General features: G+C 42.6%; 1 protein-coding gene across 3 annotated transcripts in view; it reads left to right on the top strand.

Moving 5' to 3' along the window:
* Window positions 1–1,352: 1,352 nt before the first annotated feature.
* The window catches only part of KLF12 (KLF transcription factor 12), a 516,718-nt gene continuing 505,623 nt past the window's right edge, over window positions 1,353–12,447 (top strand). For 2 of the 3 annotated variants that reach the window (XR_010658478.1, XM_065901722.1), the window contains exon 1: window positions 1,353–1,520. The gene's annotated coding sequence lies outside the window, so the exon portion shown is untranslated. Of the gene's footprint in view, window positions 1,521–1,592; window positions 1,788–12,447 lie in introns of those variants that run through there. The other variant, XM_065901723.1, reaches the window with a different exon arrangement.

Raw genomic sequence — 12,447 nt, 5'->3', positions numbered from 1 at the left:
AATCGCGTCGATTCGCTCCCCGGGGCGCGGAGGCGGGGAGGGAGGGACCCTCGGGAAGGGCGTCGAGGACTCAGCTCCGGGCCGTTCGCTTCTCGGGGCTCCCTTCTGGGGCGCGGGGCGGGGAGGGCCGGACTCCGCTCTCCCGCAGCCCCTTGGCCGGTATCTACAGCTCCCGCTTCCTGCCCAAATTCCGAGCAAGGGCGGGCACCCCATCTCCCGGGGCTCCGGCACCGGGCGTGCGGCTCCGCCTCGCCCCCATTCATCCCGCCAAGGTGAAGCGCTGGGCGGGAGGACGCCCCCGCCTCGCCCGCAACGTGCGTCGCTCGAGAACCCAAACAATGATTTCCCCACCGCCTTCCGCACCCGTCCCTGCGCGCGCCCCACCTTCGCGTGCGCCCCCGCGTCCAGGGCACCGCCCGCTCGGGCTGCCCCGGCCGGGACCCCATTGTTGCCCGGCGCGGGCGATGCCCGGAGCCACGGGGGCGGTCCCCGCGAGCGGTCCCGAGCCGCGGCCGGCCGCCGGAGCCGGCTCCGCCCACACCTTTCCAAGTTAGCTGGTGGGTGAGCCGCGGGGACGGCTCGGGCACCCGGCCCCCTCCCCGCACGTGTTTCCACCCGGGCGGGAGGGGAGCGGCGGGGGCGGAGGGGGGTGGGCCGAGCGGGCTCCGCGCTTTATTTGTCTCCGAATTCCCTTCCTAAGGCAGCCTAGCGCGCTCTGGCACAAAAGAGGGGACTTTCTGGCGGCTCCGCGCGAGTCCGCTCCCGAGGAGTTGAAATCGGGGGTTCCTCCCGCGGGCCCCCCGCGCCCCGCGGCTCCCAAGGCGGCGTTGGCCATGTGTGGGTTATTTTGGGTGCCGCAGCAAGGTGGTGCAGGTGATCGCGAAGCGCGGCCGAGGCCGGGGGGCGGGGGCAGGGGTGGGGCGGGGTGGGGCGGGGTGGAGGCTCCGCGGACCCACCCCCCAAGCCGGCGGCCCGGGCGGCGAGGCGAGGGCCGGGCAGTGGGTGTTGCCTTCTACCTCTGCGAGCGGGGAGGGGTTAGTTTCCCACAGGGGATTTCAACCATCACACTCAGAGCCCGCCTCCTAATCCTCGGGCGGAGCGGCTCGGGGGCCCCATTTTATGGCAATAAAGCGACTTAGCGCCTGCTGAGCGAGCCCCTCCCCGCCGCCGCCCCCGCCCTCGGCCCCACCCCGGGGCTCGCCCGCAGCGGCGGGGCTTTGTTTCTGGGGAGGAGGACCCGGAGCTCTTTTGTTTGGGGGTTTGGTGTTTTCACCACCTGCCCCCCCAACTCACCCCACCCTACCCCACCCTACCCCACCCCACCCCACCCCCCTGCGCCTCTCCGGTTTCCTGAGCTGCGGGCTGCAAGGGAGGAGAAGCGGCGTCTTGCAACCCCCTCGGCTGGGCCCCGGGGTAATTCGATGCGGGCCTGGCGAGGCTCCCCACGCTAGACCCGGGCTCGCGTCTCGGCAGCCTCCACCCACCGGCCCACCCTACATTTAGCGCATCATGTGATCTGGGTAAGTCATTTGCAAGTACAACAGTTCCCTGGGTTGCCCCCCATTCATTTCCTGAGAACTGCAGAGAGCAGCTGAGAGGCTCTGCCCGTGCGTGTGCGAGTGTGCGTGTGAGTGTGCGCGGGTGACGCTGTGTGTGTGTGTGTGTGTGTGTGCGAGCGTGAGTGTGTGCGCGCGCGCGTGTGTGAGCGAGAGAAAGGGAGAGAGAGAGAGGGGGACTCTGGGTGAGGGAAAGAAAACAATTTCTCCTGCTCCGCAGCTTCTGTTCAGGTCTGTGCCGATTCCGTTTCTTATCAAAATAAACAACCCCCTCCTCTTTTTTTTTTTTTCTTCTGGTGCCATCCCAGATCAGACCGTAGTCTCTTAACGTGTTTTATTTTTCTTCTGTCATCTGCTCAAGTTAAATCATTTTGGTTGGTCTGTGTTCTTAAAGGGGGAAAGTGTTGGGAAGCGGGGCGGCGTGGGGGCGAGAGGGAGGACGACGCTTTTGCAAAGCAAGTAGCGTCGGTTGGATTCGTGGAGAAGAAAGGAGGTTTCTCTCCCCCCCCACCCCATTTTTTTTTTTTTTAAAGAACTTACCAAGTAGCGTGAATTAAGCAATATTTTTCTATCCCTAGTGGAATTGTTGTTTGCAGTGTTTGCCTGACAGTTGCCAAGGACGGGAAATAAAACACCAGGGCTGAATTGGGGTGGGGGGAGCTTGTGGAAGTAGTTTGCCCCCCAGGAATAGAGGGAGTTGGGGGACGAGCTGCCCCGCCGGGCCGTGTGGGCTGTGGGTGTGCATTGAAGAGAGCGGAGGGGAAGGGGTTAAAGCGGAGATGACACTGCTGGCATGAATAGTGGTCCTGGTGCCACATTCATTATTGTCTCTGGTCGTAATGATGTGTAACTGTCACTTGCTACAGTGCCTGGTCCGTGCAACTAGCCGGGGGGCTGACCCGAGGCTGTTATTTTCAATTACGGGGGACCTGGCCGGAGTTGACAAGGGGCAACTTTGCAGGGCCACCCGGGCGGGAAGCCCGCGGAGCCGGCCTGGGAGCCTATTCTTGCCTTTAGAGGAGGACTCGTACTTGACCTCCGCGACATTAGTTGGTGTTCGCGTTAGATGCTCCCCTACGGGGAGAGTCAGTCCTGCTTTTCTTGGGCAGAGAACTGCCTATTAGAACTTTGAAAACTTTTATCTTTGGGGAAAAGGGTGGGGTGCACTCAAGAGTTGAGTTTCGAAGTGCATTTGAGGCAAAAGCTTGGAAAAAGTACCAATTCCTTTGTTACATGCCCTGCAGCTTCCCAGCCCCCTTCACCCTGCGCGTCGAGTTTTGCATACTTTAATAGTAATAGCCTTAATTCAGCTGGTAAAAGCTGACTGTGTTGAGTTAAAGAGTATTAGTGCAACGGAATGTGTAATCTGGATAAACAGTTTGCGTGGTTAATATTGTCAGCTCTCTAATTTAACTGTACAGATGGTTTAAGTGTCGCGCTGTATGGATTGTTTTAAGCAATTCCACTGGCTAATAGAATCCTCAGCCGAGCCCTCGGATGTTTTGTTTTAAATCAGCTTTAATATTCTCTCAGTTTCCCTGTAACACCAGGGAGAGGAGCAGCTCTATTTACATTTACTGCATGTGCATCTAGTGGCTTCGGTAGACATCTGCCAATCAACGGACGTCATTCTGCAAATCCACCTAGACGCCTCCATGCCCTCTTCCTACTGGAGGATAGAGTTGTTTAGCTAAGTAAATGCCTTGGAATGAGTTTGGTGATTTTTAACGGGCAGCAGCTTGTGATGGGGGAATAGGAGTGGTCGCTTTGAAGCCTGGATGTATTCCTTCTTCTAAGAAAGGCTTTTTGAAATTGGCATTCAGCAAAAACAGTGACCCTTCACCTAAAAAATAAAATAGGCTGGTAGTGCTATTTGCAAGCCTCATTCAGATGTTGTTTACCTTCTTAAAAACCACACAGAAATGGGTTATGATAAAGGGGTATACTTTTAGACTAGAAAATGTTTAACTTTAAGCAGCTTAAAGAGATGTTGAAGGACAAACATTCGGTTGCATAAGTTGTATCTTTATGGCTGCAGCCTGGTCAATTGGAGTAGGTTAAACTCCTTTGAGTTGGGGGGAGAGGGTTTTGAGCATACCAGACTTGACAGGAATCTCTAATGTAATTAGGAAAGGGGTTTATTATTTTACCTTATAATTCATAACTACTATGAAATATACTGAAGCTGGTAAAAGTTGGCATGGTTTCACAGAACGTTGTAGTAATTTATGCCCTAAAACTGTATTATTGCTATGGGAGATAAAGAAGCATCCTTGAGGGGTTTCTGTGTATTTTTGAAGTGTTTCAGTTATTTATCTATCAGTAGTGCATATTTAGAAGAAACTTCTGTCAGTGAAAACTTTATTTTGGAATGTTTTGAATGGCTATTTACTGAATGAAAATGGTTGCGCGTGGGCCCTTTAATAGATATACTTTTCTCCTGAAAATCCCCTTGCCACAGCTGAATGTGCTTTGGGAGAACTTGGTCCTGGTGTAGCGGTTGAGACCTTGACCTTAGCAGCTCTTGGCTGGCGCTTGTTTACTACAGCTGCGGAGTCTGTGTGTACAAAAAGGGAGGGACCGCAAACACTCCAGCGCTCTTTCCCCAGGCCAGGGAAAAAGAAATCAGGATGCTTGACAGTTTCCAAAGCGCACCCATCAGACATGGAATAGTGTTAGTGTTCTGGTCATTAAAAAAATATCTGTTCCTGGGGAATTACTTCCCAGCCTCCTGGGAAAGGTAAACATGCTCTTCCCCAGACTCAGAGTGGGTCTTAGATGTCATATCTTGAAGCAGGCTGCTGTCAACGTAATGAAATAATTTAGTCTTAAATGCAAGTGTGTCTTCTAAGATGACATAAGGGCTTAGGCCTCTAGGCCTGTATGAGAGCATTTTGAACTCAGGCCCGTGTTGGTTAATCTGGTGTGTTGAGTATCTTGAACAGTGAAGTGATACTGCTAGCTAGATGAGCATATAAACGTCTTGGACATTTTCATGGTGGTACAACATGGAATGTGTGGAGTTTCATGTTTATGCAGATTAACTTGAGGTTAATCACATTAAATTGGGGAGGTGTCAGATGGTTTCTTTATATTGTGAGGGTAACAGTTATCTTTGTGTCAACTTCTTAAATCTAGCGGTAGATGATTTGTGTATTAATGCATAATAGTTTGTAACCCACTAGAAATGGCACAAACTTATTTGAAAAGTTATTCTTTCTTTGAATTAAGTAAGTTTTCTTACCTGTGCTTCCATGTTGATCAATGAACACGAGCTAAATATTCCAGAGGAGTTTTGTTCAGAATTTACACCATGATTATCTTTTTTTTTTTTGAACACAACTTTCATTTTTGTAAATAATTCCTAAAATAGGTTGTTGTGGCTTACCTTTATCATTTGCATTTTGAAAATCCCATAGGCTACTGTAGTGGAAATATCTGTATTTTTGCCCAGTGTCCATTTATTTTCCATTTGAAAATTTATGTTTATTTTTTCAGCCGACAAATTACGTGCGCCTTTCCGTCTTAAGTATGGATAAAATGTAAGGGTAAAAATATTAAGATTAAGTCACTGGCAGCACCCTATAACCACAGCCTTAACTCATCTACCACAGCCAGGGCTCTCAAAATCAAAATGCAAATAAACAGATGGGCCTTCCCCTGTGCCCAGAAGGGCAGTAGCCTTAGGGTCTGTGAGACCTGCTTGTTTTCCAGGTCCCAAGCCCTTCCAGAGGACTGTCTGACTTCAGCTGGCCAGAATTCATTGTCAGGGCCTAGACGGCCACACCCCATCTGATGTCAGCTTTTGAGTTTTTGTGGTAGGGAACACATGCTGTGGATTAAATGGTTACTTTCTCTATATATTCTCAGTAATTAGTTACAAAAGGATTTTTCGGTTTAGGGTGTTTATTGTCATAAAAGTGGCTACTTGAGTAGTCCTGTTGCTCCATAAAAATTTGTTTTGGTCTGACAGTAGATTATAGGATACTCACTCAGAATTCTCAGAGATGGTCTTTTTTTTTTTTTTTTTTTTCCTTTTTAACTCAAAGTCATACTTTTCTTCTGTGGCTCATTTGATGGTGTATATTTTTGAATATTTATTAAAAGCGGTGTTGGGGCTGGTTCCAAACAGCAGTACTGTTTAGGTACAGATGCAGCAGTACAAAGCCGTTGCTGCTTTATTGCTGTGTAGAAGATGAAAAAATTATAGAGCTTTGAGAGAGTTTTCCCACCCCCATCGGAGGCCGTGGAAGCTGCCACTATTAGAGTTTGCTGCCCTTCACATCCAGGAATTGTGTTTTATGTGCTCCATTTACCATGCTTAACAGTATATATATGGCTTTTCACAATAATTGCTGGCATAATGTGTATGTACATACTATATATGACTATAGTCTATTCTAGGTATGTGCATATGTATATATATGTATATACATAGTATTTGTATGTATGAATGTGAGTTTTTGTATTCTCTAGTTGTATTGGTATATACCCCATACATAAACTGTATATATTATGACCACAAATTATGGTAAAAAGCCCCCTTCCCACTTGTATGTATAAAAAAAAAAGAAAAACAAAGTTTTTTTTTTTTTTTTCAAATTCTATGTTGGGGGATACTACTCTTACTTAAGTTTAACAAGCCAACTTATAACAAAACATGAAAACAGCCCTGCCCCAAAGAAAACAAAGCAACTGACCTAAATGACAAGGACGGTAAATGATTGTAAAACATCAGATAAATAACTGTAAAGGAAATCTTCGTTCATTTCAGAGTTGGGTGTCTGCTCAGATCATACATCCTGGAATCAGGACTGATTTAAGTGGCAGAGATACTGCAGCTTGAGTGTTGCTGTCTCAGTTACTAACTCTGGATGACCTTGATTAAATTTTTTAACTCTTTCGAGTCTGTAAAATGGGAAAAACACATGCAAGTATACAGGGTGGTGGTGAGGGTAAGATGAAATTGTGTAGGTAAAGATCACTTTGTAAACCTAAGGAACTGTGTGACAAGTGATTTGACGGAAAAATTTCTCCCTCCCCAGCCCCATGCCCTGCCCTAGAAGGGATGAACTTTCCAGTCCCTCAAAGTGAGCATATAAATTACACTTATGGAGAAGGAATTTCCGAGTGTGGGTAGAAAACTTCTGGCAGTCAAAGGTCATGAATTCCATTCCTGTCTCACCAGAGATTTGCTCTATGACCTTGAGAAAGTCACTCTTAAAAGTTTCTATGTAGCTGACATAAAAGTTACTGATTGTTAATATTTATATAATGCAGGTGAAGCAGCTGAACTTTTTCAAAGGAAGATACATGAAAATAGTTTCTGTGATCATTTATAAAAAGTATAAAATAAAGATCAACAAGGATTATTTAGAGATTATAAACCTCCGGGCTACTTCTTCAGTGAGTGAACTGAAACCTCTATCAACTGGTCATTAAAAATGCCCTTAATTTTTTTTTTTATGGAATCATTAAATTTGTGCTGTTGTACTATAATTTAGAACCATCTATTGAACTGCAAATCCCCAGTTAAGCCAGGATTCTGTTGATTAAGCTATGTCTGATTTATGGTTGAGTCTCTTGGTTAGACTCAAACATTGTTGCAATACAGCATATGCCCTATAAAGAAAGGTAGCAATGGGGATCTTAAATGGGTATTTGAAAATATACTGCCACACATTTTTTTTTTATATGTGCACATTTTTCTGCCATGTGTATTTCTTTTTAAACACATACATTTTGGAGAAAATTAAGAGCAATAATAATTTACATAGTTTTTTACCTGCTACATTTTCCCTAATTAAGAAACACAAGTTTTTTCACACTCTTTGCTTTTAGAAACAGACTCAAAAGTAGCTATTCAGTATAACTCTTTCTGTGTCATACATACACCTTGCCCACCTCCTGTTCATGTTACAACTATCATTGTAAACATCACTTTCTGTGGGACTCTTCTTTATCATCCCTTGCTTGTAGAATGCCCTGGGTTCCAGACTGTAATCTCTGGCTCCATAGCATACGATATTCCTTCTGGTGTAATTGCTCGTTGATTTGTCTTGTCCCTTCCCAATAATAAGCCCCTTGAGAGCAGGAAATGAATCTTCATAGTTACTTTCCTGGCTTCTAACATAGTGACTGATCATATAGTGCTGAAGTACTTACTCGAGCAACAAATCGAGAACTGTCCATACGACTATGCTTTTAGTAACTAAGTGCCAAATATCATGGTCATTTCCTATCTATGCCTTTTCATTTCTGGTAAATATATTCACCTCTGTTAGCCATTCCACAGCTCACTGCATTTTTCTGAACTTTTTTTCTCCTTGTAGTGGGGTTAACTGATGCTGGATTTAATACCTTAAGCAACCCAGTTTTTAGCCATCTAGCTGGGCAGGTTGGTTCTCCAAGTCTTAGTTCACTTATTGATAAAGAAAAACAAAAACAAGAATATGTAATGTCAACTTTGCGGAATGTTTTTGAGGGTCAAAATTGTGGTAATGCCTGCAAAGCCTCCAATATGTAGAACCTTGTACATATCTTCTTGTAGTTGAGTCACTAAGTCATGTCTGACTCTGCAGCCCTCTGGACTACAGCATCCCAGGCTTCCCTGTCCTTCACTGTCTCCTGGAGTTTACTCAGACTCATGTCCAGTGAGTCAGTGATGCCATCCAACCATCTCATCCTCTGTGTCCCCTTCTCCTCCTGCCCTCAGTCTTTCCCTGCATCAGGATCGTTTCTTCCAATGAGTCGGCTCTTCTCATCAGATTGCCAAAGCATAGGAGCTTCAGCATCAGTCTTCCCAGTGAATATTCAGTGTTGATTTCTTTGAGGATTGACTGGTTTGATCTCCTTGCTGTCCAAGGATTTCAGGAGTCTTCTCCAGCACTACATCAGTTCACTACATCAGAAAGCATCAGTTCTTTGGCATATTTAGTGCTCAGTAAATATTAGTCTGCTCAAAAGGTACTGACATCCAGTTATAAGATAAATAGTTCTAGGAATGTAACATGCAGCATATTAAATATAATCAACACTGATGTATGTTATATACAAAAGTTGTTAAGAGTAAATCCTGAGTTCTTACCACATCACAGAATTTTATGATTTTGTATTTATGTGAAACATGGGATGTTTACTAAAAACAGTTTATGATATATGTTGTACTTTAAACTTCTACAGTGTTTTGTATCAATTATATCTCAATAAAACTGGAAGAAAAGAACTTTAATCCCTTCCGGTATATTGATTCGTCTCTTAAAGGCAGTTGTTGACAAAATTACTACACTGTATTGTGCAACTGCTATAATACAGAAATTAGGCACTGTGCTTTTCCAGTCTTAGGTTACTTAATATGTACTTTTTAGTAACCAGGCATGTATAGTTGACTTTCAAATAATTGCCACTTTAAATACCATATATGGAGACCCCTAAAGTACCTTTTGTACAGTGGATTTTGACTTAGGAACATCAGTTCATGGAGGCATTTTTTTAGCTCTTGTAAGACGGGGCTGTCTGCCAAGTAGTAGTCTGCCCCCTCCTGCCAGCCATGATTTTGCTGTTTGTGATAATAATTTCAAAAACTGTTTGAGAATGTTGCTGCTCTTTGCCTTTCATTAACAAACTGAGTAGAAAAAAAGGGAAAATGAAATTCCTGCTTCTGGTTGTAAGAAGACCAAGCCAAGTGTTCAGTCGCTGTGACTGTCCTTTCAGTAACTAAGTGTCAGATATCATGGTCATTTCTTATCTGTGCCTTTTCATCTCTAATAAATAGATTCCCTTCTCTTAACCATTTCACAATTCATTATATTTTCCTGAATTATTTTTTTTTCCCTATGGAAAGAAGCCCAGTTGAGATAAAGAAATCATGAGATGTGCTGAAAATTGTTGAATCTTTATTGAAAATGTTTAATGGAGGTAAGCTCATAAATTGTTAAAAAATAAGATGACAGAACATACAAAATGCTATGCATCTGTTTTTAATAACACTATTTAAAAGAGTGTGTATAATTACAGATTTTGTAATATTCCTTTGGGAAGGGGTGTCCTTTAAAATGTCAGTCTAAACCCTTATACATATTTGAGTTTTGTACAAGTTTGTAGGAGTGCATTTATATTAGAAACATGAGATTCCTTCCTTTATTTATTAAACTGTCATTGAGTATGTATGCATGATATCATGGTTTCTGTTTTATAGATGTGGAAACTGATTTTGTCTGTGGAAACGAGAAAATGTGGAAACGACTCTGTCTTCATTGGCAATAGGCAGTTAGCTTTAAAGCAGAGATTTGAAGACTGAAAAACCTTTGAACTATCCTCTGTGTTACCCCTATCTCCCTTTAGCATTAAATATGCTATTCCAGTTAGTCTTACTGTAGAGAATTAGAGCACAAAAATGGGAGTCTTAGACAAATAGATGTTGTCTTTAGAGGCTGTTTTATTTGGCTGTTTTATTTTACTTGTAGATTAAGTTGATATACTTTTACTAGAATACATTTACTAGAATGTTTACTTCAGTGTAGAAGCCAATTCTGTGTTTGCTGATGTATGTACTAAAATAAATTGAGATAATCCAAAGAAATTATTTTAGAAGGCAACTCTACAGAATGTTCCATAATGTTAATAGTAGACCAATAAATTCTGGCCAATATGCATTTGGTATTTGTAAAAGCTGAAGGCGGGAGGAGAAGGGGACAACAGAGGATGAGATGGCTGGATGGGATCACTGATTCAATGGACATGAGTTGGGGTAAACTCCGAGAGTTGGTGATGGACAGGGAAGCCTGGTGTGCTGCGGTTCGTGGGGTTGCAAAGAGTCGGACACGACTGAGCGACTGAACTAACTGAACCGAACTGAAAGCTGTTTAAGTCAGAGGCATAATAAAAGTAATAAAAATGTATTATCCATGTTAAAAATGCCTTACTTACTCATTTGACTTATGCTTATTTAGCTCCTACCATGTATCTGGAATTACATATGAAAGTGGGTAGGACATCATCAATCGGTTGAAAATCAAGTGGGTGAGGTAAGACTTATGCAGATAATTATAATTCATAGTAATTTGTGATACATGGATCAAGTGCTCTAAGATGTTTCAACAAAATGTAGGGGAGAAAAATTGCTCCTATTTGGGAAATCAAAGGCTTCAAGTTTTTAGTGGTTATGTGGCAAAAGTCCTTCATGGAAAATGTTTTACTTTATAGAAAAGAAAAAACAAACCTGCCAGAGGAGAGCAAATTAAAAACAGCTAGTTTGGCATCTATTTCACACCTCTTTTTCTGTTATCTTTTAGAGTTGATCGCTTTTGGTGTGTTGGCGAACCTCTTATCATTTGCTGTATCACTAGAAATTTTTCTTTTGCAAAAAATAGATCCTGGGATATGCTTGGCTAGTATGCACACAGTGTTAACAATGAATTTTTTTTTTTTTTGCTTCATTATTTATTATTATTATTTCTTGAAATTAAAAACATTTATTTATTTTAATTGGTGGCTGATATTGTGGTTTTTGTCATACATTGACATGAATCAGCCATGGGTGTATATGTGTCCCCCCATCCTAAACCCCCCCTTCTACCTCCCTCCCCACTCACGTTACAGTGAATTTAGAGAAGGTTTATTTGGATAATAAAAATAGTAATGATGGTTGATTAATAAAGTTAGAAACAGTTTATATGAAACTGTCTAATGAAATTTTTTTTCATATTGCTGAAGAGGTTTGATATATATTTTATTTATAAACGATGGGAATTTTAGCCTTGACCAAAAGCCTTAACATAAAGGAATAAAATGTTTTTTCCTACCTAAGATCAATGAAAGGGAAAACTTGAACACTGATCAATTTTACAGACGGTCAGAGTCAGTCGAAGGGATATTTAGAAAGGAACTTTATGTTAGAGTGGTTGAATATCTGAAGAGGGCTATTCTGTGGAACTAGCATTAGCTTTTCTGCTGTAAGTATAAATATAGGACACTTAAGCAAACACATGAAATACTTCATTTTGAGAGATCATATAATAAGAAACAAATGAACTCTTAATGAGTCTATAAAGAGCATTGATGGAATTTTTATTGTACACTGAGCCGTCTGTTGAGTATATTGGGACTATACCAAGGCTCTAGGCAGAAGCAGTTGTGTTTTATGTATAAGTAGCTTTGTAATTAAGACAATTTAGTAGAATACCTGAGAAGTAGGGGCTGGCAAAAAAATTGCTTGGTGCTTTGAGGTTCATAAAGTGGTTTTAGTTTCATCCTTACAATCCTGTAAAATAAGATTGTGAATGTAAAATAGCTTGAAGATAGTCAAGTAAAAACTAGAAGCTTGATTTCCAACACCAGTAAGATAATTTGTTTCCATTTCATTCTATTGCTGTCTTCCTACTTGATTTAGTCTTAACAAGCCAACACAGAGATGCTGCTGCTAATGTTTAGCTTAGATGGGCTATTCAGTGAATATTATTGGTTGAATTTTTATCTTCTTCCAAAGCATTTTAAGGAGTATATCAAGCTCCATACATAACAGCTTGGATAGGTCAGCCCAGTTAATCCTAGATGAGACTGTGCAATTGGAATGCATCCATATTCTGAAGAAAGTTAGGGAGGTGGTTCATATCAGGGGTGATACTAGGTGCTGAGAATACTTAGATAAATAAAACATGGGCTTTGTCCTAATGAAAGCCCTAATGTATAGGTGGATTGGGAAAAATAGCACAGCTGAATCCAAAAGAAGGGCCATACTAGTGTATCCTGCTTGAGTTTATTTTCTTTATGAAGATCTTTTATGTGCCTAAAAATAACACCCTGGAGAATCTCAGGTTTAGGTTTTAGTCTCTTCTAAGTACTTTTAATCTTAGTAGAAAACCTTTTTTTCCATTTAAACATGTGATTTTCA

Source organism: Muntiacus reevesi, chromosome 11 (genome assembly GCF_963930625.1).
Source record: "Muntiacus reevesi chromosome 11, mMunRee1.1, whole genome shotgun sequence".
NCBI classification, from domain to species: Eukaryota; Metazoa; Chordata; class Mammalia; order Artiodactyla; family Cervidae; genus Muntiacus; species Muntiacus reevesi.
This window is presented reverse-complemented; position numbering and strand designations above follow the sequence as displayed.